Genomic DNA, 25,665 nt, shown 5'->3' on the forward strand with positions numbered 1-25,665 from the left:
AACCCTCAAAGACTGACTTTCAAACTCGGAAATGTACAGTAAGCTTTAATCCTGTGGAAGAAAATAGACATGTTAGACACCAATTTCTCTGAGTGCTTCTTCCTGTTTTTTAATGAACAACATTTCACTTTTTTGCCATAGTCTTCAATGTGCTCCGAACTTCACTCTTTTGGTTTTACAGGAACAGGGTTCAAACTGTGCTTTATGAGAAGAAAGTTATAAGTCCCTGAGTGGAATGCACACATCACCAAGCAGTTTCTAAGAAAACTTCTCTCCATTTTTTATCTGACTATATTTCCTATTTCACTATAAATCCAAATGTGATCCCAAATATCCCTTCCCGGATCGCTCCATGAGGGATTTTCCAAGCTGCGTAATGTAAAGAAAGCTTTATCTATGTGAGATGATTGCACCTACCACAGAGTAGTTTCCTAGAAAGCGTCTTTCCAGTTTTTGTCTGAGGCTATTTCCCTTTTCACCATCGTCATCAACATGCTCCCGAATATCACTCGGTAACTCGGAATGTTTCTCCAAAAAGGTTTCCCGATGCTGTATGAGAAGAGAGGTATAACACTGTGAGTGGAATGCACACGTCACTAAGCAGTTCCTTGGAAAGCTTCCCTCCAGTTTCGGTCTGAATATATTTCCTTTTTCACCTTAAGCCTCAAAGTCCTCCCGAATGTCCCATCACACGTTAAGCATGCACAGTGTTATACAAGTATACAACATAAGGAGAGGCTTAACTAAGCAAGAGGGAATAAGATGACACAGAGTAGTTTCACAGAAAGCTTCCTTCTGGATTTTACCTGAGGATATTTCTTTCTCCATGTTCTAAGCATCATTCTAAAATGTCCTTCCTCAGATTCCACAAAAACAGCGATTTCAATCTGCTCAATTCAAAGAACGGTTTAAATCTAGGAGATGAGTAGACACATTGCAAAGCATTGCTCAGGAACTAACTCTGCAGGTTTCATTGGAAGATATTTCCCTGCTCACCACAAGTCTCCTGGCGTCACTAAATATCCCTTCACAGATTCTTCAAAGACAGAATTTCGAAACTGAGCAACATAGAGTAAGCATAAATTCTGCGAAGTGAATGCACATATCAGATAACAGATTCTTGGAACCCTTCTTTCTCGATTTTATTTCAGTGTATTTCATTATTTGCCATAGTCCTCAATGTGCTCCGAAATATCACCTTTTCGATTACACAGAAAGAGTGTTTAAACACTGCCTTGTGAGAAAAGAGGTATAACTAACTGAGCCGAATGCATACATCAAAAGTAGTTTCTAACAAAGCTTTTATCCAGTTTTTATCTGAAGACATCTCCTCTTTCACGTAGGCCTGAATGTGCTCCCAAATATCCCTTCACGGATTCGTGCATGATGGAGTTTCCAAACTGCATAATATAAGAAGGTTTGAACTATGCGAGATTAATAGATATATCTAACACGAAGCATTTTCACTGAAATCTTCTTTCCAGTTTTGTCTGAGGATATTTCCTTTATCACCACAGCCGTCCCTATACTCCCGATGTCTCTTGGTAGCTTTTTCTCCAAAACGGATTCCGGAATCCTCTAGGAGAAGATAGGTATATTTCTGTGAGTGGAATGCACACGACACAAAGGATTTCCTTGGAAAGCTTCTATCCAGTTTCGGTCTGAACATATTTCCTTTCTCACCGTTAGCCTCAAAGTGCTCCCGAATGTCCCATCAACGCCAAACATACACAGGGTTATAAAACTACTCAATGTAAGGAGAGACTTAACTAAGCGAGAGGAATTAAGTTGACACAGAGTAGTTTCACACAAAGCTTCCTTCTGGATTTTACCTGAGGATATTTCTTTCTCCATGTTCTAAGGATCGTTCCCATGTGTCCTTCCTCAGATTCCAGAAAAACAGTGATTTCAATCTGCTCAATCCAAGGAATAGTTTAAATCTATGAGACGAATACGCACATCGCAATGTAGTTGCTCAGAAAGTTACTCTGCGGGCTTCATCGGAAGATGTTTCCTTGCTCACCACAAGCATCCGGGTGTCACTAAATATCCCTTCACAGATTCTTCAAAGACAGAATTTCGAAACTGGGCAACATAGAGTAAGAATAAATTCTGTGAAGTGAATGCACATATCAGAGAGCAGATTCTTGGAGCGCTACTTTCTCGATATTATTTCAGTATATTTCACTATTTGCCATAGTCCTCAATGCGCTCCGAAATATCATTTTTTCAGTTACACAGGAACAGTGTTTAAACACTGCCTTGTGAGAAAAGATGTATAACTCCCTGAGAGGAATGCATACTTCACAAGTATTTTCTCAGAAAGCTTCTATCCAGTTTTTATCTGAAGATATCTCCTCTTTCACTGTAGGCCTGTATGTGGTCCCAAATGTCCCTTCGTGGATCCGTGCATGACAAAGTTTCCACACTGCGTAATATAAGAAAGGTTTGAACTATGCGAGATAAATAGATATATCTAACACGAAGCAGATTCACATAAATCCTCTTTCCAGTTTTGTCTGAGGATATTTCCTTTTTCACCATAGCCGTCCCTATACTCCTGAATGTCTCTTGGTAGCTTTTTCTCCAAAAGGGATTCCGGAATCCTCTAGGATAAGAAAGGTATATTTCTGTAACTGGAACGCACACGGCACAAAGCAGCTCCTCAGAAAGCTGTTCTTCAGTCTCTATCTGAAGACCTTTCCTTTCTCATTGTAACCTTCAAATCTCTCCTGAATATCCCTTCGTAGTCTAAAGAAAAACAGTGTTATGATACTGCTTCATGAAAAGAAAAAGTTAATTGTGTGAGCGGAATTCACGTGACACAGAGCAGTTTCACATAAAGCTTCCTTCTGGTTTCTCTCTGAGGTTATGTCTTCTTCAGGATATTCTAAAGAGCGTCTCCAAATGTCGTTTCTCAGATTCCAGAGAAAGTGTCATTTCAAACTGCTCAATCCAAACAATGATTTAAGTATTTGAGAAGAACAGAAGCAACACAAAAGAGTTGCGCAGAAAGTTTCTCTCCAATTTTAGAAGGGAGACATTTCCTTGCTCAACACAGGCCTCCGGTTGCCACTTACTATCCCTTCGGAGAACCCACAGAGGCCGACTTTCAAACTGGGAAATGTAGAGTAAGCTTTAACCCTGTGAAAACAATGGGCATGTCAGAGAGCAGTTTCTTCAAGTGCTTCTTTCTGCTTTTTATTCGACGATTTTTCACTTTTTGCCATAATCTTCAATGTGCTCCGAATATCCCTCTTTTGGTTTTTCAGTAACAGTGTTGAAACTGTGGCTTATGAGAAGAACATTAAAACTCCCTGAGTGGAATGCAAACATCACCAAGAAGTTTCTCAGAAAGCTTCTCTCCAGTTTTTATCTGACTCTATTTCCTATTTGACCATAGGCCCGAAGGTGATCCCAAATATCCTTTCGTGGATCCATCCAAGAGGGAGTTTCCAAGCTGCGAAATGAAAAGAAAATTTCATCTCTTTGAGAAGAATAAACATAGACAAAAGCAGATTCACAGAAAACATCTTTCCAGTTTTTATCTGAAGATATTTCCTTTTTCACCATAGTCCTGAGTGTGCCCCCGAAAGTCCCTTCGTGGATCCGTCCATGACAGTTTTCAAGCTGTGTAATATAAGGAAACCTTTTTCTCTGTGAGATGATTACACATATCACAGAGTAGTTTCCTGGAAAGCTTCTTTCCAGGTGTTGTCTGAGGCTATTTCCCTTTTCTCATCGGCATCAACATGCTTCCTAATATCACTTGGTACCTGTTTCTCCAAAAGGGTTTCCTCGACGCTGTATGAGAGAGGTATAACACGGTGACTGGAATGCACACATCACAAAGCAGTTCCTCGGGAAGCATCTCTCCAGTTGTGGTCTGAACATATTTCCTTTTTCACCGTAAGCCTCAAAGTGCTCTCGAGTGTCCCATCACAAGCTATACATACACAGGGTTATAAAACTACTCAACGTAAGTGTTTGGATAACCGGAGGCAAGATGCCATACTTCCGGGTTCTTCATCACCAACTTTTCCCATGCACGCGAAATTGCAGATGGCGCCCGGGAAGGTGCAGACCAAGCGGGCATGTGCCAGGTGACATCAATTTGAAAAGAGCAAGATTTACCTGGTCGCACCTACGGAACACCCCTGACACGTCCATGCCCCGCCTATTGCTCTCCCACTCCTAGAAAAGCCGCTCCCGGTGAGCGTCTCACGCATACTTCCCAGTCCCCCACTCCTGTTGGGATTGCATTACGATCTCTGTCCGAGAGCTCCATGGGGCGACTCTCTAGGTCTCCTTTGCTGGAGGCTGACAGACCTCTGCCTTCACACCTTCTTCCCTGAAGCTAGGTGAGTATAAATAAATTTGCAGTTTTGCTCCTATCCTTGCCTACTCACTGGTTTTTTTGTGCTCACTCTGGTGGTCTTAGAAAAACAAATCTGTTGGCGCCCAACCCGGGAGGAGACCCCTCCCCACGGCCCCCAGGTCCGGGGAGCTTCCTCCTCCTCCTTCCATGCCGCAGACCAACCAGGACCTGAGACCCGCTTCCCTCACTCTCACGGCCTCTCTGGGGTAAGTGCCTTTGTCTCCTCTTTAACTCCCTTGGCCAAGAATCCTACACAGATCCGAGGCCCACTTTTGAGCCACCAAGTGGCTCGGGAGACCCGTTCAGGATGGAGACGTCCTCCACCTTGTCTCAAAGAGCCTCCAGTCTGTCTCTGCTGGTTCCAAAGGACGCTTTGAAGCCAGGCAGAGATCCACTTCCATTTCCATTGTGTCCATTGTGTAAGTAAAGATGAAACAAATGGGAAACCCCCAGTCCAAATTTCCAAAGAGCACCCCCTTAGGGTGTCTCCTAGCTAATTTAAAAACCTTACAGCTCGAACAAGACCGTAGGAGGAAGCTGTTAATTTTCCTTTCCACTGTGGCGTGGCCCCGACACCAACTAGACAATCAGTCTCAGTGGCCACCAGAGGGCAACCTAGACTGCAATGTTCTGACCGACCTCAGCAATTTCTGCCAGCGGCTAGGCAAGTGGTCCAAAATTACTTACATACAAGGCTTTTGGGCCTTACGCTCTCGTCCCGACCTGTGTAGCCGGTGCACTTTGGCCCAAGTTATGCTAGCCAAGGACGCCGGCTCACAGGACCCTGAAAAAGAGGAGTCCTCATTCTTTTCTGTTCAGCCAGAGGACCTAGTGTCCTTAATTCTGGATTTTACCTGAGGATATTTCTTTCTCCATGTTCTAAGGATCTTTCCCAAATGTCCTTCCTCAGATTCCACAAAAACAGTGATTTCAATCTGCTCAATCCAAAAAACAGTTTAAATCTATGAGATGAATACACACATCACAAAGCAGTTGCTCAGAACTTTACTCTGCAACTTTCATTGGAAGATGTTTTCTCGCTCACCAGAAGCCTCCAGACATCACTAAATATCCCTTCACAGATTCTTCAAAGACAGAATTTCGAAACTGGGCAACATAGAGTAAGCATACATTCTGTGGAGTGAATGCACATATCAGAGAGGAGATTCTTGGAGAGCTTCTTTCTCGATTTTATTTCAGTATATTTCACTATTTTCCATAGTCCTCACTGCGCTCCGAAATATCACTTTTTTTGGCTACACAGGAACAGTGTTTAAACAGTGCCTTGTGAGAAAAGAGGTATAACTCCCTCAGCGAAATTGATGCATCACAAGTAGTTTCTCAGAAAGCTTCTATCCAGTTTTTATCTGAAGATATCTCTTCTTTCAACGTAATCCTGAATGTGCTCCCAAATGTCCCTTTGCATATACGTGCATGATGGTGTTCCAAACTGCATAATATAAGAAAGCTTTGAACTATTCGAGATGAATAGATATATCTAACATGAAGCAGTTTCACAGAAATCTTCTTTCCAGTTTTGTCTCTGGATATTTCCTTTTTCACCATCGTCATCCCTATACTCCTGAATGTCTCTTGGTAGCTTTTTCTCCAAAAGGGAATCCGGAATCCTCTAGGAGAAGAAAGGTATATTGCTGTGAGTGGAATGCACACGTCACAAAGCAACTCCTCAGAAAGTTTCTCTCCAGTTTCTATCTGATGTCGTTTTCGTTCTCACTGTAACCCTCTAATCCCTCCTGAATATCCCTTCGCAGTCTAAATAAAAACAGTGTTATGATACAGCTCAATGAAAAGAGAAGCTTAACTGTGTGAGTGGAATTCACGTAACACAGAGCAGGTTCACAGAAAGCTTCCTTCTGTTTTCTCTCTGAGGTTATTTCTTTTTCAGGGTATTCTAAAGAGCGCCTCCAAGTGTCCTTTCTCAGATTCCACAGAAACAGTGATTACAAACTGGTCAATCCAATGAATGATTTAACTCTTTGAGATGAATACAAACATCACCAAAGAGTTGCGCAGAAAGCTGCTCTGCAATTTTTGATGGGAGACATTTCCTTGCTCAACACAGTCCTCCGGTTGCCATTTACTATCCCTTCACAGAACCCTCTGAGGCCGACATTCAAACTGGGAAATGTACAGTAAGCTTTAAGCCTGTGAAAAGAATGGGCATGTCAGAGAGCAGTTTCTTCGAGTGCATCTTTCTGTTTCTTATTGGATGACATTTTGCTGTTTGTCATAATCTTCAATGTGCTCCGAATATCCCTTTTTTGGTTTTACAGGAAGAGTGTTCAAACTGTGCCTTATGAGAAGAATTTTATAACTCTCTGAGTGGAATGTTCACATCACCAAGCAGTTTCTCAGAAATCTTCTCTCCAGTTTTTATCTGACTCTATTTCCTATTTGACCATAGACCCCAATGTGATCCCAAATATCCCTTTGTGGATCCATCCACGAGGGAGTTTCCAAGCTGCATAATGTAAAGAAAGCTTCATCTATGTGAGATGAATAAACAGCAAAAACCAGATTCACAGAAAGCTTCTTTCCGTTTTTTATCCTAAGATATATCCTTTTTCACCATAGTCCTGAATGAGCTCCTGAAGGTTCCTTCGTGGACCCGTCCATGACAGTTTTCAAGCTGCATAATGTAAAGAAAGCTTTATCTATGTGAGTCGATTACACATATCACAGAACAGTTTTCTAGAAAGCTTCTTTCCAGTTTTGGTCTGAGGCTATTTCCCTCTTCACCGTCAGCATCAACATGCTCCCGAATATCACTTGGTACCTGTTTCTCCAAAAGGGTTGCCCTGAGACTGTATGAGAAGAGAGGTATAACACTGTGAGTGGAATGCACACATCACAAGGCAGTTACTCGGAAAGATTCTCTCCAGTTGCAGTCTGAACATATTACCTTTTTCACATAAGAATCAAAGTGCTCCCGAATATCCCATCAAACGCTAAACATGCACAGGGTTAGATAACTGCTCAATGAAAGAAGAGGCTTAATTGAGTGAAAGGAATTAAGACGACATGGAGCAGTTTCACAGAAAGCTTCCTTCAGGCTTTTACCTGAGGATATTTCTTTCTCCATATTCTAAATATCATCACCAAATATCCTTCCTCTGATTCCACAAAAACTGTTTTCAAGCTGCTGAATCCAAAGAATCGTTTAATTCTATGAGACAAATACACATATAACAAAGCAGTTGCTTAGAAAGTTTCTCTGCAGGTTTCATCGGAACACGTTTCCATGCTCACCACAAGCCTTTGGGAGTCACTAAATATCCCTTCCCAGATTTGTCAAAGACAGAGTTTCGAAACTGGGCAACATAGAGTAAGCATTAACTCCGTTAAGTGAATGCACATATCACAGAGCAGATTCGTGGAACGCTTCTTCCTCGATTTCATTTCAGTATACTTCATTATTCACCAGAGTCCTCAATGCGGTCCGAAATATCACTTTTTCGGTTTCACGGAAACAGTGTTCAAACACTGCCTTGGGGAATGGAGGTATGACACACTGAGTGGAATGCATCCATATAAAAGTAGTTTCTTAGAAAGCTTCTACCCAGTTTTTATCTGAAGATATCTCCTCTTTCACCGTAGGCCTTAATGTGCTCCCGAATGTCCCTTCACATATCCGTGCATGACAGAGTTTCCAAACTGCGTAATATAAGAAAAGTGTTAACTATGCAAGATGAATAAATATACCTAACACAAAGCAGTTTCACAGAAATCTTCTTTCCAGTTTTTGTTCGGGGATGGTTCCTTTTTCTCCAGAGCCGTCCCTGTACTCTTGAATGTCTCTTGGTAGCTTTTTCTGCAAAAGGGATTACACAATCCTCTCTGAGAAGAAAGTTATATCACTATGACTGGAATGCACATGTCACAAAGCAGCTCCTCAGAAAGCTTCTCTGCAGTTTGTACCTGAAGACATTTCCCTTCTCTCCATAAGCTTCAAATCACTCCAGAATATCCCCTCTCAGTCTAAACAAAACAGCGTTATGATGCTGCGCAATGAACAGAGAAGCTTAACTGTGTGAGCAGAATTCATGTGACACAGAGCAGTTTCACTGAAAGCTTCCTTCTGGTCTCTCTGAGGTTTCTTCTCTTTCAGGATATTCTTAAGAGTGTTTCCAAATGTCCTTTCTCAGATTCCCCAGACAATGATTTCAAACTGCTGAATCCAAAGAATGATTTAACTCTATGAGATGAATACAAACATCACAAAAGAGTTGCACAGAAAGCTTCTCTCTGATTTTCCATTGAAGACATTTCCTTGCTTGACACAGGCCTCCAGTTGCCACTTACTATCCCTTCGAAGCATCCTCAAAGACCAACATTCAAACTGGGAAATATAGAGTAAGCTTTAACCCTCTGAAAAGAATGGACAGGTCAGAGAGCAGTTTCATCGGGTGCTTCTTTTGCTTTTTATTGGACGACGTTTCACTTTTTGCCATAGTCTTCAATGTGCTTTGAATATCACTCTTTTGGTTTTATAGGAACAGTGTTAAAACTGTGCCTTATGAGAAGAAAGTGATAACTCCATGAGTGGAATGCACCCATCACCAAGCAGTTTCTCAGAAAGCTTCTCTGCAGTTTTACCTGACTATATTTTCTATTTCACCATAGGCCACAATGTGATCCCAAATAATCCTTCGCACATCCTTCCAAGAGGGAGTTTCCAAGCTGCGTAATGTAAAGAAAGCTTCATCTATGTGAGATGAATAATCCCAGCAAATGAAAGAATCACAGAAAGCTTCTTTGCAGTTTTCATCTGAAGATATTTCCTTTTTCACTACAGTCCTCAATGTGCTCTGAAGGTCCTTTTGTGGATCCATCCATGACAGTTTCCAAGCTGCGTAGTGTAAAGAAAGCTTTATCTATGTGGGTTGATTACACATATCACAGAGTAGTTTCCTAGAAAACTTCTTTCCAGTTTTTGTCTGAGGCTATTTGTCTTTTAACCATCGGCATCAACATGCTCCCGAATATTGCTAGCTACCTGTTTCTCCAAAAGGGTATCCCCGACACCGTATGAGAAGAGAGGTACAACATTGTGAGTGGAATGCACAAGTCACGAAGCAGTTCCTCGGAAAGCTTCTCTCCAGTTAAGGTCTGAACATATTTCCTTTTTCACCGTAAGCCTCAAAGTGCTTCCGAATGTCCCAACACAAGCTAAACATACACAGGATTAGAAAACTGCTCAATGAAAAGTGAGGCTTAACTGAGCGAGAGGAACTCAGACGACACACAGCAGTTTCACAAGAAGCTTCCTTCTGAATTTTACCTGAGGATATTTCTTTCTCCATATTCGAAGGATCGTTCCCAAATGTCCTTCCTCAGATTGCACAGAAACAGTGATTTCCAGCTGCTCAATCCAAGGAATGGTTTAACTCTATGAGACGAACACACACATCGCAAAGCAGTTGCTCAGAAAGTTTATCTGCAGCTTTCATTGGAAGACGTTTCCTTGCTCATCACAAACCTCCGGCCATCACTAAATATTCCTTCACAGATTTTTCAAAGACAGAGTTTTGAAACTGGGCATCATACAGTAAGCGTTAAGTAAGCATATTCATTAACATAGAGTAAGCATAACTCTGTGAAGTGAATGCACATATCAGAGAGCAGATTCTTGGAACGCTACTTCCTCGATTTTATTTCATTGTATTTCATTATTCACCATAGTCCTGAATGCGCTCCAAAATATCAGGTTTTTAGTTTCACAGGAACAGTGTTCAAACACTGCCTTGTGAGAAAAAAGGTGTAACTCCCTGAGTTGAATGCATACATCACAAAGTAGTTTCTCAGGAAGCCTCTATCTAGTTTTTATCTGAAGATATGTAATCTTTCAATGTAGGTCTGTATGTGCTCTAGAAAGTCCCTTCGCGGATCTGCTCATGATGGAGTTTCCAAACTGCGTAGCATAAGAAAACTTTTAACTATGCGAGATAAACGAATATACCTAACACAAAGCAGTTTCACAGAAGTCTTCTTTCCAGTTTTTGTCTGAGGACATTTCATTTTCACCATAGCCGTCCCTATACTCACGAATGTATCTGGGTAGCTTTTTCTCCAAAAGGGATTCCAGAATCCTATAGCAGAAGGAAGGTATATTTCTTTGAGTGGAATGCGCACGTCACAAAGCAGCTCCTCAGAAATCTTCTCTCCAGTTTCCATCTGAAGACGTTTCCTTTCTCACCGTAAGCCTCAAAGCTCTCCTGAATATCCCTTCACAGACTAAACAAAAAAGGTGTTATGATACTGCTCAATGAAAAGAGAAGCTTAATTGTGTGAGCGGAATTCACGTGACACAGAGCAGGTTCACAGAAAACTTCCTTCTGTTTTCTGTCTCAGGTTATTTCTTTTTCAGGGTATTCTAAAAGCGTCTCCAAATGTCCTTTCTCAGATTCCACAGAAACAGTGATTTCAAACTGCTCAATCCAAAGAACGATGTAACTCTTTGAGGTGAACGCAAACATCACAAAAGAGTTGCGCAGAAAGCTTCTCTCAAATTTTCGATGGGATACATTTGCTTGATCGACACAGGCTTTCGGTTCCCACTTACTATCACTTCGCAGAACCCTAGGGGCCGACTTTCAAACTCAGAAATGTAGAGTAAGCTTTAACACTGTGAAAAGAATGGGCATGTCAGAGAGCAGTTTCTTCGAGTGCATCTTTCTGTTTTTTATTGGACGACATTTCACTTTTTGCCATAGTCTTCAATGTGCTCCGAATATCACTCTTTTGGTTTTACAGAAACAGTGTTCAAAGTTTGCCTTATGAGAAGAACATTAAAACTCCCTGAGTGGAATGCACACATCACCAAGCAGTTTCTCAGAAAGTTTCTGTCCAGTTTTTATCTGACTCTATTTCCTATTTGACCATAGGCCCGAATGTGATCCCAAATATCCCTTCGTGGATCCATCCACGAGAGAGTTTCCAAGCTGCGTAATGTAAAGAAAGCTTCATCTATGTGAGAAGAAGAAACATAGAAAAAAGCAGATTCACAGAAAGCTTCTTTCCAGTTTTTATGTGAAGATATTTCCTTTTTCACCATAGTCCAGAGTGTGCTCCCGAGAGTCTCTTCGTGGATCCATCCATGACAGTTTCAAGCTGTGTAATGTAAGGAAATCTTTATCTCTGTGAGGTGATTACCCATGTCACAGAGTAGTTTCCTAGAAAGCTTCTTTCCAGGTTTTGTCTGAGGCTATTTCCTTTTTCATCATTGGCATCAACATGTTTCCAAATATCACTTGGTACATGTTTCTCCAAAAGGGTTTCCCAACTCTGCATGAGAAGGGAGGTATAACACTGTGAGTGGAATGCACGCGTCACAAAGCAGTCCCTCGGAAATCTTCTCTCCAGTTTCAGTCTGAACATGTTTCCTTTCTCACCATAAGCCTCAAATTGCTCCCGAATGTCCCATCACATGCTATACATACACAGAATTATGAAACTACTCAACGTAAAGAGAGGCTTAACTGAGCGAGAGGAATTAAGATGACAGAGAGTACTTTCACAGAAAGCTTCCTTCTGGATTTTACCTGAGGATATTTCTTTCTCCATGTTCTAAGGATCGTTCGGAAATGTCCTTCCTCAGATTCCACAAAAGCAGTGATTTCAATCTGCTCAATCCATAGAACGGTTTAAATCTAGGAGACGAATACACACATTGCAAAGCAGTTGCTCAGAGAGTAACTCTGCAGGTTTCATCGGAAGATGTTTCCTTGCTCACCACAAGCCTCCGGGCGTCACTAAATATCCCTTCACAGATTCTTCAAAGACAGAATTTTGAAACTGGGCAACATAGAGTAAGCATAAATTCTTTCAAGTGAATGCACATATCAGGGAGCAGATTCTTGGAACGCTTCCTTCTGGATTTTATTGCAGTATATTTCACTATTTGCCATAGTCTTTAGTGCACCTCAAAATATCACATTTTCGGATACATATGAGCAGTGTTTAAACCTGCCTTGTGAGAAAAGAGGTATAACTCCCTGAGCAGAATGTATAGATAGCAGAATGTATAGATCACAAGTAGTTTCTCAGAAAGTTTCTATCAGGTTTTTATCTGAATATATCTCCTCTTTCAACGTAGTTCTGAATGTGCTCCCGAATGTCCCTTCACGGATTCGTGCATGACGGAGTTTCCAAACTGCAAAATATAAGAACGGTTTAAACTATGCGAGATTAATGGATATATATAACATGAAGCAGTTTCACAGAAATCTTCTTTCCAGTTTTGTCTCAGGATATTTCCTTTTTCACCATAGCCGTCCCTATAATTCCGAATGTCTCTTGGTAGCTTTTTCTCCAAAAGGGATTCTGGAATCCTCTATGAGCAGAAAGGTATATTTCAGTGAGTGGAATGCACACGTCACAAAGCAGCTCCTCAGAAAGCTTCTCTCCAGTTTCTATCTGAAGATGTTTCCTTTCTCACTGTAACCCTCAAATCGCTCCTGAATATCCCTTCGCATCTAAACAAAAACAATGTTATGATACTGCTCAAAGAAGTGAAACTTAACTTTGTGAGCAAATTTATGTGACACATAGCAGGTTCACAGAAAGTTTCCTTCTGGTTTCTCTCTGAGGTTATTTCTTTTTCTGGGTATTCTAAAGACTGTCTCCAAATGTTCTTTCTGAGATTCCACAGAAACAGTGATTTCAAACTGTTCAATCCAAATAATTATTTAACTCTTTGAGATGAATACAAACATAGCAAAGAGTTGCACAGAAAGCTTCTCTCCAATTTTTGATGGGAGACATTTCCTTGCTCAACACAGGCCTCCGGTTGCCACTTACTATCCCTTCACAGAACCCTCAGAGGCCGACTTTCAAACTGGAAAATGTAGAGTAAGCTTTAACCCTGTGAAAAGAATGGAGATGTCAGAGAGTAGTTTCATCGAGTGCTTCTTTCTGTTTTTTATTGGACGACATTTCACGTTTTGCCATAGTCTTCAATGTGCTCCGAATATCCCTCTTTTGGTTTACAGGAACAGTGTTCAAACTGTGCTTATGAGAAGAACATTAAAACTCCCTGAGTGGAATGCACACATCACCAAGCAGTTTCACAGAAAGCTTCTCTCCAGTATTTATCTGACTGTATTTCCTATTTGACTATAGGCCCGAATGTGATCTCAAATATCCCTTACTGGATCCATCCGCGAGGGAGTTTCCAAGCTGTGTAATGCAAAGAAAGCTTCATCTATGTGAGAATAAACATAGAAAAATGGAGATTCACAGAATGCTTCTTTCCAATGTTTTGTCTGAAGATATTTTCTTTTTCACCATAGTCCTGAGTGTGCCCCCGAAAGTCCCTTCGTGGATCTGTCCATGACAGTTTTCAAGCTGTGTAATGTAAGGAAATCTTTATCTCTGTGAGATGATTACACATATCACAGAGTAGTTTCCTAGAAAGCTTCTTTCCAGGTTTTGTCTGAAACTATTTCCCTTTTCAACATTGGCATCTAATGCTCCTGAATATCACTTGGTACCTGTTTCTCCAAAAGGGTTTCCCCGACGCTGTATGAGAAGAGAGGTGTAACACTGTGAGTGGAATGCATACGTCACAAAACAGTTCCTCGGAAGACTTCTCTCCAGTTTCAGTCTGAACTTATTTCCTATTTCACTGTGAGCCTCAAAGTGCTCCCGAATGTCCCATCACACGCTAAACATACACAGTTTTATAAAACTACTCAACGTAAGGAGAGGCTTAACCAAGTGAGAGGAATTATGATGACACAGAGCAGTTTCACAGATAGATTCCTTCTGGATTTTACCTGAGGATATTTCTTTCTCCATATTCTAAGGATCGTTCCCAAATGTCCTTCCTCAGATTCCACAAAAACAGTGACTTCAATCTGCTGAATCCAAAGAACAGTTTAAATCTATGAGACGAATACATACATCGCAAAGTAGTTGCTCAGAATGTTACTCTGCAGGTTTCATCAGAAGATGTTTTCTTGCTCACCACAAGCCTCTGGGCGTCATAAATATCCCTTCACATATTCTTCAAAGAAAAATTTCGAAACTGGGCAACATAGATTAAGTATAAGTTCTGTGAAATGGATGTACCTATCAGAGAGCAGATTCTTCGAACTCTTCTAACTCGATTTTATATCAGTATATTTCAGTATGCACCATAGTCCTCACTGTGCTTTGAAATATCACTTCTTCGGTTTCACAGGAACAGTGTTCAAACCCTGCCTTGTGAGAAAAGAGGTATAACTCCCTGAGTGGAATGCATACACCACAAAGTAGTTTCTCAGAATGCTTCTATCCAGTTTTTTTCTGAAGATATCTCCTCTTTCACCGTAGGCCTGAATGTACTCCCATATGTCACTTTGCAAATTCGTGCAGGACAGAGAATCCAAACTGCGTACTATAAGAAACGTTTGAACTATGCTGGGTGAATAGATCTACATATCACGAAGCAGTTTCACAGAAATCTCCCCAGTTTTGTCTGAGGATATTTCTTTTTTCAGCATAGCAGTCCCTGTTCTCACAAATGTCTCTTGGTAGCTTTTCCTCCAAAAGGGATTCCGGAATCCTCTAGGAGAAGAAAGGTATATTTCTGTGTGTGAAATGCACACGTCACAAAGCAGTTCCTCAGAAAACTTCTCTCCAGTTTCGGTCTGAACATATTTCCTTCTTCATCGTAAGCCTCAAAGTGCTCCCGAATGTCCCATCACATTCAAAACATACACAGGGTTATAAAACTACTCAACACAAGTGTTTGGATATACGGAGGCAAGATGGCGCACTTCCAGGTTCTTCATCATCAACTTTTCCCACGCACACTACATGCAGCCGGCGCCCAGGAAGGTGCACACCAACCGGGCATGCACCAGGTGACGTCAATCCGAAGAGAACAAGATTTACCTGGTTGGTCCTACAGAACGCCCCGACACTCTCGTGCCCCGCCTATTGCCCTCCCATTCCTAGAAAAGCCGGTCCCGGTGAGTGTCTTGTGCAGATTTCCCAGTCCCCCACTCCTGTCGGGACTGCATTAGGAACTCCGTCCAAGAGCTCCATGCCACGACTCTCTTGGCCTCATTTGCAAGAGGCCGACAGCTCTCCCTACCCACCTTCTTCCCTGAAGCTAGGTGACCAAAAATAAATTTGCAGTTTTGCTCCTACCCTTGCCTACTCGCTGGTTCTTTTGTGCTCGCACTGGTGGTCTTCGAAAACAAATCAGTTGGTGCCCAACCCGGGAGGAGACCCCTCCTCAGGGCCTTTAGAGTCCAGGGAGCCTCCTCCACTTCCTTCCACGCCGTGGACGGACCATGACCTGAGACCTGCTTCCCTCACTCTCACGGCCTCTCTGGGTTAAGTGACCTTGTCTCCTCCTTACCTTCCTCGGCCAAAAATCCTACACAGGTCCGAGGCCCACTTTTGAGCCACCAAGTGGCTCGGGAGACCCGTTCTGGATGTAGACGTCCACCTGAAGGTAATCTCCCCCTTGGCTCCAAGAGCCTCCAGTCTGTCTCTGCTGGTTCCAAAGGACTCTTTGAAGCCAGGAAGAGATACTCTTCCATTTCCATTGTGTCCATTGTGTAAGTAAAAGAGGAAACAAATGGGAAACACCTAGTCCAAATTTCCAAAGGGCACCCCCTTATGGTGCCTCCTAGCCAATTTAAAAACCTTACAGCTCGAACAAGGCCTTAGGAGGAAGCGGTTAATTTTCCTTGCTCACCACAATCCTCCGGGCGTCACTCAATATCCCTTCACAGATTCTTCAAAGACAGAATTTCGAAACTGGGCAACATAGAGAAAGCATAAATTCTGTGAAGTGAATGCACATATCAGAGAGCAGATTCTTGGAATGACTCTTTCTCGACTTTATTGTAGTATATTTCACTATTTGCCATAGTCCTCTGTTCGCTCCGAAATATGACATTTTCGGATACACAGGAATGGTGTTTAACATTGCCTTGTGACAAAAGAGGTTTAACTCCCTGAGTGGAATGAACACATCACAAGTAGTTTATCAGAAAGCTTCTATCCAGTTTTCATCTGAAGATATCTCCTCTTTCACTGTAGGCCTGAAGGTGCTCCCAAATATCCCTTCACGAATTCATGCATGATGGAGTTTCCAAATTGCGTACTATAAGAAAGGTTTGAATTATGCGAGATGAATAGATATACCTAAAAGGAAGCAGTTTCACATAAATCTTCTTTCCAGTTTTGTCTGAGGATATTTTCTTTTTCACCATAGCCATCCCTATACTCCCGAATGTCTCTTGGTAGCTTTTTCACCAAAAGGGATTCCGGAATCCTCTAGGAGAAGAGAGGTATTTTTCTGTGAGTGGAGTGCACAAGTCACCAAGCAGATCACCACAAAGCTTCTCTCCAGGTTCTATCTGAAGACGCTTCCTTTCTCACCGTAACCCTCAAATTGCTCCTGAATATCTCTTCGCAGTCTAATAAAAACAGTGTTATGATACTGCTCAGTGAAAAGAGAAGCTTAACTGTGTGAGCGGAATTCACATGACACAGAGCAGGTTCACAGAAAGCTTCCTTCTGGTGTCTCTCTCAGGTTACATCTTTTTCAGGGTATTCTAAAGAGCGTCTCCAAATGTCCTTTCTCAGATTCCCCAGAAAAGGTGATTTCAAACTGCTCAATCCAAACCATGATTTAACTCTTCGAGATGAACACAAACATCACAAAAGAGTTGCACAGAAATCTTCTTTCCAATTTTCAATGGGAGACATTTCCTTGCTTGACATAGGCCTCTGGTTGCTGCTTACTATTCCTTTGCAAAACCCTCAGAGGCCGATTTTCAAACTGGGAAATGTGGAGTAAGCTTTAACACTGTGAAAAGAATGGGCATGTCAGAGAGCAGTTTCTTCGAGTGCTTCTTTCTGTTTTTTACTGGACGAGATTTCACTTTTTGCCATAGTCTTCAATGTGCTCCGAATATCACTCTTTTGGTTTTACAGGAACAGTGTTCATACTGTGCCTTATGAGAAGAACGTTAAAATTTCCTGAGTGGAATGCACACATCACCAAGCAGTTTCTCAGAAAGCTTCTCTCCAGTTTTTATCGGACTATATTGCCTATTTGACCATAGGTCCGAATGTGATCCCAAATATGCCTTCATGGATCCATCCACAAGGAAGTTTCCAAGCTGCACAATGTAAGGAAAGCTTCATCTATGTGAGAAGAATAAACATGGAAAAAAGCAGATTGGCAGAAAGCTTCTTTCCAGTTTTTATCTGAAGATATTTCCTTTTTCACCATAGTTCTGATTGTGCTCCCGAAAGTCCCTTTGTGCGTGAGATGATTACACATATCACAGAGTAGTTTCCTAGAAAGCTTCTTTCCAGGTTTTGTCTGAAACTATTTCCCTTTTCAACATTGGCATCTAATGCTCCCGAATATCACTTGGTACCTGTTTCTCCAAAAGGGTTTCCCCGACGCTGTATGAGAAAAGTGGTATAACAATGTGACTGGAATGCATACGTCACAAAACAGTTCCTCGGAAGACTTCTCTCCAGTTTCAGTCTGAACATATTTCCTTTTTCACCGTTAGCCTCAAAGTGCTCCCGAATGTCCCATCACACGCTAAACATACACAGAGTTACAAAACTACTCAACATAAGCAGAGGCTTAGCTAAGCGAGAGGAATTAAGATGACACAGAGCAGTTTCACAGAAAGCTTCCTTCTGGATTTTACCTAAGGATATTTCTTTCTCCATGTTGTAAGGATCATTCCCAAATGTCCTTCCTCAGATTCCACAAAAACATTGATTTCATGTTCTTCAATCCAAAGAATGGTTTAACTCTATGAGACGAATACACTCATTGCAAAGCAGTTGCTCAGAAAGTTACTCTGCAGCTTTCATCGGAAGATGTTTCCGTGCTCACGACAAGCCTCTGGGCATCATGAAATATCCCTTCACAGATTTTTTAAAGACCGAATTTCGAAACTGGCCAACATAGAGTACGCATAAATTCAGCGAAGTGAATGCACATATCAGAGAGCAGATTCGTGGAACGCATCTTACTCGATTTTATTTCAGTATATTTCACTATTCGCCATAGTCTCAATGCGTTCTGAAATATCACTATTTTGGTTACACAGGAAGAGTGTTTAAACACTGACTTGTGAGAAAGGAGGTATAACTCGTTGAGTGGAATGCATACATCACAAGTAGTTCTTCAGAAAGCTTCTATCCAGTTTTTATCTGAAGATAACTCCTCTTTAATAGTTGGCCTGAATGCGTACCCAAATGTCATTTCACGGATTTGAGCATGACGGAGTTTCCAAACTGCGTAATATAAGAAAGGTTTGAACTATGCTAAATGAATAGTTATATCTAACACGAAGCAGTTTCACAGAAAACTTTAAAGTTTTGTCTGAGGATACTTCGTTTTTCACCATAGCCGTCCCTATACTCCCGAATATCTCCTGGTAGCTCCTTCTCCAACAGGGATTCTGGAATCCTATAAGAGAAGCAAGGAATATTTCTGGGAGTGGAATCCACAAGTCATAAAGTAGCTCCTCAGAAAGCTTCTTTCCAGTTTCTATCTGAAGGCGTTTCCTTTCTCAAAGTAAGCCTCAATGCCCTCCAGAATATCCCTTCACAGAGTAAACAAAAACAGTGATTTCAAGCTGCTCAATACGAAGAATGATTTAACTCGATGAGACGAATACACACATTGCAAGCAGTTGCTCAGAACATTTCTCTGCAGGTTTTATCAGAAGACGTTTCCTTGCTCACCATAAGCCTCCGGGCGTCACTAAATATCCCTTCACAGATTCTTCAACAACAGAGTTTCGAAACAGGGCGACATAGAGTAAGCATTAACTCTGTGAAGTGAATGCACGTATTAGAGAGCAGATTCTTCGAACTCTTCTTCCTCGATTTCATTTCAGTATATTTCACTATTCGCCATAGTCCTCAATGCGTTCCAAAATATCACTTTTTCGGTTTCACAGGAACAGTGCTCAAACACTGCCTTGTGAGAAAAGAGGTTAAACTCCCTTAGTGGAATGCACACATCGTAAAGTAGTTTCTCAGGAAGCTTCTATCCAGTTTTTATCTGATGATATCTCCTCTTTCACTGTAGGCTGGAATGTGCTCTTGGATGTCCCTTCACGGATCTGTGCATGAGGGAGTGTCCAAACTGCTTAATAAAATTAAAGATTTAACTATGCGAGACGAATAAATATATCTAACACAAAGCAGTTTCACAGAAATCTTCTTTCCAGTTTTTGTCTGAGGATATTTCCTTTTTCACCATATTCGTCGCTATACTCCCAAATATCCCTTGCTAGCTTTTTCTCCGAAAGGGATTCCGGAATCCCCTAAGAGAAGAGAGGTGTATTTCTGTGTGTGGAATGTGCATGTCACAAAGCATCTCCTCAGACAGCTTCTCCTCAGTTTCTATTTAAAGACGTTTCCTTTCTCACCATGAGCCTCAAAGGATTCTAGAATATCCCTTTGCAGACTAAACAAAAACAGTGTTATGATACTGCTCTATGAAAAGTGAAGCTTAACTGAGTAAGCAGAATTCACATGACACAGAGCAGTTTCACATAAAGCTTTCTTCTGTTTTCTCTTTGAGGTTATTTCTTTTTCAGGATATTCTAAGGAGCGTTTCCAAATGCCCTTTCTCAGATTCCACAGAAAAAGTGTTTACAAACTGCTCAATCCGAACAATCATATAACGCTACGAGATGAATAAAAACATCACAAAAGAGTTGCACAGAAAGATTCTCTCCGATTTTCGATGGAAGACATTTCCTTGCTTGACACAGGATTCTGGTTGCCACTTACTATCTCTTTGCAGGAATCTCATAGACCGACTTTCAAACTGGGGAATGTAGAGGAAACTTTAACACTGTGAAAAGAATGGACATGTCAGAGAGCAGCTTCTTGGAGTGCTTCTTTCTGGTTTTTATTGGAAAATATTTGACTTTTTGCCATAGTCTTCAATGTGCTCCGAATATCACTCTTTTGGTTTTACAGGAACAGGGTTCAAACTGTGCCTTATGAGAAGAAAGTTATAGCTGCCTCAGTGGAATGCACACATCACCAAGCAGTTTCTCATAAAGCTTCTCTCCATTTTTTATCTGACTATATTTCCTATTTCTCTGTAGGCCCGAATGTGATCCCAAATATCCCATTGCGGATCCAACCACGAGGGAGTTTGCAAGCTGTGTAATGTAAAGAAAGCTTCAGCTATGTGAGATGATTAAATATAGCAAAAAGCAGATTTACAGAAAGCTTCTTTCCAGGTTTTTCTGAAGATATTTCCATTTTCCCCATAGTCTTGAATGTGCTCTCGATGGTCCCTTCGTGAATCCGTCCATGACAGTTTCCAAGCTGTGTAATGTAAAGAAAGCTCTATCTATGTGAGATGAATACTCATATCACAGAGTAGTTTCCTAGAAAGTTTCTTTCCAATTTTTGTCTGAGGCTCTTTCCCTTTTCACCTTCGGCATCACCATGCTATTGAATATCACTTGGTACCTGTTCCTCCAAAAGGTTTCACTGATGCTGTATGAGAAGGGAGGTATAACACTGTGAGTGAAATGCACATGTCACAAAGCAGTTCCTCGGAAAGCTTCTCTCCAGTTTCGTTTTGAACATATTTCCTATTTCACCATAATTTTCAAAGTGCTCCCGAATATGCCATCACATTCTAAACTTACACATGGTTAGAAAACTGATCAATGGAAAGAGAGGCTGAACTGACTGAGAGGAATTAAGACGACACAAAGTAGTTTCTGAGAAAGCTTCCTTCTGGATTTTACCTGAGGATATTTCTTTCTCCATATTCTAAGGGTCATTCACAAATGTACTTTTGCAGATTCCACAAAAACAGTGATTTCAAGCTGCTCAATCCAAAGAATGGTTTAACTCCCTGAGACGAATACACGCATCAAAAGCAGTTGCGCAGAAAGATTCTCTGCAGGTTTCATCGGAAGACATTTCCTTGCTCACTGCAAGCCTCTGGGCATCACTAAATATCCCTTGACAGATTCTTAAAGACAGAGTTTTGAAACTGGGCAAAATAGAGTAAGCATTAACTGTGAGGTGAATGCATATATCAGAGAGCAGATTCATGGAACGCTTCTTCCTCGATTTTCTTTCAGTATATTTCACTATTCGCCATGGTCCTAAAGGCGTTTTGAAATATTACTTTTTCAGTTTCACAAGAGCAGTCTTCAAACACTGTCTTGTGAGAAAAGAGGTATAACTCCCTGAGTGGAATGCATACATCACAAAGTAGTTTCTCAGAAAGCTTCTACACAGTTTTTATCTGAAGATATCTCCTCTTTCACCATAGGCCTGAATGTGCTCCCCAAGTTCCCTTCGCAGATTTGTGCATAACGGAGTTTCCAAAATGCGTAATATAATTAAAGTTTTAACTATGTGAGACGAATAAATATATCTAACACAAAGCAGTTTCACAGTAATCTGCTTTCCAATGTTTGTCTGAGGATATTTCCTTTTTCACCATAGTCATAGCTATATTCCCCAATATCTCTTGGTAGCTTTTTCTCCAAAAGGGATTCCGTAAACCTCTAGGAGAAGAAAGGTATATTTTTGTGAGTGGAATGCACATGTCACAAAGCAGCTCCTCAGAAAGCTTCTCTCCAGTTTGTATCTGAAGACGTTTCCTTTCTCAACATAAGCCTCAATGCCCTCCAGAATATCCCTTTACAGAGTAAACAAAAACAGTGTTATGATACTACTCTATGAAAGAGAAGCTTAACTGTGTGAGCGGAATTCACGAGACATAGAGCAAATTCACAGAAAGCTTCCTTCTGGTTTCTCTCTGAGGGTTATTTCTATTTCAGGATGTTGTAACGAGCGTTTCCAAATGTCCTTTCTCAGATTCCACAGAAACAGTGATTTCAAACTGCTCAATCCAAGTCTTGATTTAACTCTATGAGATGAATACAAATTTCACAAAAGAGTTGCACAGAAAGCTTCTCTCCGTTTTTCGATGGAAGACATCTCCTTGCCTCATACAGGCCTCCAGTCGTCGCTTACTATCCCTTCGTGGGACCCTCAAAGACCGACGTTCAAACTGGGAAATGTAGAGTAAGCTTTAACCCTGTGAAAAGAATGGACATGTCAGAGAGCAGTTTCTTTGACTCCTTCTTTCTGTTTTGTATTGGACTCCATTTCACTTTTTGCCCTAGTCTCCAATGTGCTCAGAATATCAATCTTTTGGTTTTACAGGAACAGTTTTCAAACTGTGCCTTATGAGAAGAAAGTTATAACTCCTTGAGAGGAATGCAGACATCACCGAGCAGTTTCTAAGAAAGCTTCTCTCCAGTTTTTATCTGATTATATTTCCTCTTTCACCATAGGGCTGAATGTGATCCCAAATATCCCTTCACGGATCCATCCACTTGGGAGTTTCCAAGCTGCATAATATAAATAAAGCTTCATCTGTATGATATGTATAAACATAGCAAAAAGCAGATTCAAGGAAAACTTCTTTCCAGTTTTTATCTGAAGATATTTCCTTTTTCAGCATAGTCTTGAATGTGCTCCCGAAGGTCCCTTCATGGATCCGTCCATGACATTTTTCAAGCTGCGTAATATAAAGAAAGGTTTATTTATGTGAGATGATTACACATATCACAGAGTAGTTTCCTAGAAATCTTCTTTCCATTTTTTGTCTGAGGCTATTTCCATTTTCACCATGGGCATCAAAATGCTCCCGAATATCACTTGGTACCTGTTTCTCCAAAAGGTTTTCCCCGATGCTCTATGAGAAGAGAGGTATAACACGATGACTGGAATGCACACGCCATAAAGCAGTTCTTCAGAAAGCTTCTCTCCAGTTTCTATCTGAACACATTTCCTTTTTCACCGTAAGCTTCAAAGTGCCCCCAAATATCCCATCACATGCTAAGCATACACAGCATTAGAAAACTGTTCAATGAAATGAGAGGCTTAACTGTGCGAGAGGAATTAAGACAACACAGAGCAGTTTCACAGAAAGCTTTCTACTGGATTATTCCTGAGGATATTTCTTTCTCCATGTTCTAAGCATTGTTCCCAAATATACTTCCTCAGATTCCAAAAAAACAGTGATTTCAAGCTGCTCAATCAACAGAATGGTTTAACTGTATGAGACAAATACACAGGTCACAAAGCAGTTGCTCAGAAAGTTTCTCTGCAGGTTTCATTGGAAGATGTTTCCTTGCTCAAAACAAGCCTGTGGGCGTCACTAAATATCCCTTCACAGATTCTTCAAAGACAGAGTTTCGAAACTGGGCAACATAGAGTAAGCATTAACACTGTGAAGTAAATGCACATATCAGAGAGCAGATTCGTGGAACGCTTCTTCCTCGATTTTAGTTCAGGACATTTCACTATTCGCCATAGTCCTCAATGCGTTCCAAAATGTCACTTTTTCGGTTTCACAAGAACAGTGTTCAAACACTGCCTTGTGAGAAAAGAGGAATAACACCCTAAGTGGAATGCATACATCTCAAAGTAGTTTCTCAGAAAGCTTCTCTCCAGTTTTTATCTGAAGATATCTCCTCTTTCACCGTAGGCCTGAATGTGCTCTCGAATGTCCCTACGCGGATCTGTGCATGATGGAGTTTCCAAACTGTGTAATATAATTAAAGTTTTAACTATGCAACACAAATAAATATATCTAACACAAAGAAGTTTCACAGCAGTCTTCCTTCCAGTTTTTGTCTGAGGATATTTCCTTGTTCACCAGACTCCCGAATATCTCTTGGAAGCTTTTTCTCCAAAAGGGATTCTGGAATACTCTAGGAGAAGAAAGGTATATTTCTGTGAGTGGAATACACATGTCACAAAGCAGCTCCTCAGAAAGCTCCTCTCCAGTTTCTATCTGAAGATGATTCCTTTCTCACCGTAAGCCTCAAAACCCTCCAGAATATCCCTTTGAAGACTAAACAAAAACAGTGTTATGTTTCAGCTCAAATAAAAGAGAAGCTTAAGTGTGTGAGTGGAATTCACGTGACACAGAACAGTTTCACAGAAAGCTTCCTTCTGCTTTCGCTCTGAGGTAATATCTTTTTCAGGATATTCAAAAGAGTATTTCCAAATATCGTTTCTCAGATTCCACAGAAACAGTTATTTCAAACTGCTCAATCCAGACAATGATTTAACGCTCTGAGATGAATACAAACATCACAAAAGAGTTGTGTGGAAAGCTTCTCTGCAATTTTCGATGGAAGATATTTCCTTGCCTCACACAGGCCTCCAGTCGCCACTTACTATCCCTTTGTAGAACCCTCAAAAACCACCTTTCAAACTGGCAAATGTAAAGTAAGCTTTAACCCTGTGAAAAGAATGGGCATATCAGAAAGCAGTTTCTTTGATTGCTTCTTTCTGTTTCTTATTGAACAACATTTAATGGTTTGCCATAGTCTTCAATGTGCTGTGAATATCACTCTTTTTGTTTTACAGGAACAGTGTTGAAACTGTGCCTTATGAGAAAAACTTTATAACTCCCTGAGTGGAATGCACACGTCACCAAGCAGTTTCTCAGAGAGCTTCTCTCCATTTTTAACTGACTATATTTCCTATTTCATTATAGGCCTGAATGTGATCCCAAATATCCCTTCGCGGATCCATCCACGAGGGTGTTTGCAAGCTGCGAAATGTAAAGCAAGCTTCATCCATGTGAGATGAATAAACGTAGCAAAAAGCAGATTCACAGAAAGCTTCTTTCCAGTTTTTATCTGACGATATTTCCTTTTTCACTAGAGTCCAGAAAGTGCCCCTGAAGGTCCCTTCATGGATCCGTCCATGACAGTTTCCAAGCTGCGTTATGTAAAGAAAGCTTTATCTATGTGATATGATTACACATACCACTGAGTAGTTTCCTAGAAAGATTCCTTCCAGTTTTTTTCTGAGGCTATTTCTCTTTTCACCATCGGCATCAACATGCTCCCGAATAGCACCTAGTGCCTACTTCTCAAAAAGGATTTCCCTGACACTGTAGGAGAAGAGAGGTATAACATTGTGACTGAAATGCACGCATCACAAAGCAGTTCCTCGGAAAGCTTCTCTCCAGTTTTGGTCGTAACATATTTCGTTTTTAACTGTAAGCCCCAAAGTGCTCCCAAATATCCCATCACACGCTAAACATACACAGGGCTAGAAAACTGCTCAATGAAAAGAGAGTCTTATCTGAGTGAGAGGAATATAGACGACACAGAGCAGTTTCACAGAAAGCTTCCTTCTGGGTTTTAGCTGAGGATATTTCTTTCTCCATATTCTAAGGATCGTTCCCAAATGTCCTCCTTCAG

This window comes from Piliocolobus tephrosceles, chromosome 18 (genome assembly GCF_002776525.5).
Source record: "Piliocolobus tephrosceles isolate RC106 chromosome 18, ASM277652v3, whole genome shotgun sequence".
Taxonomy (NCBI): Eukaryota; Metazoa; Chordata; class Mammalia; order Primates; family Cercopithecidae; genus Piliocolobus; species Piliocolobus tephrosceles.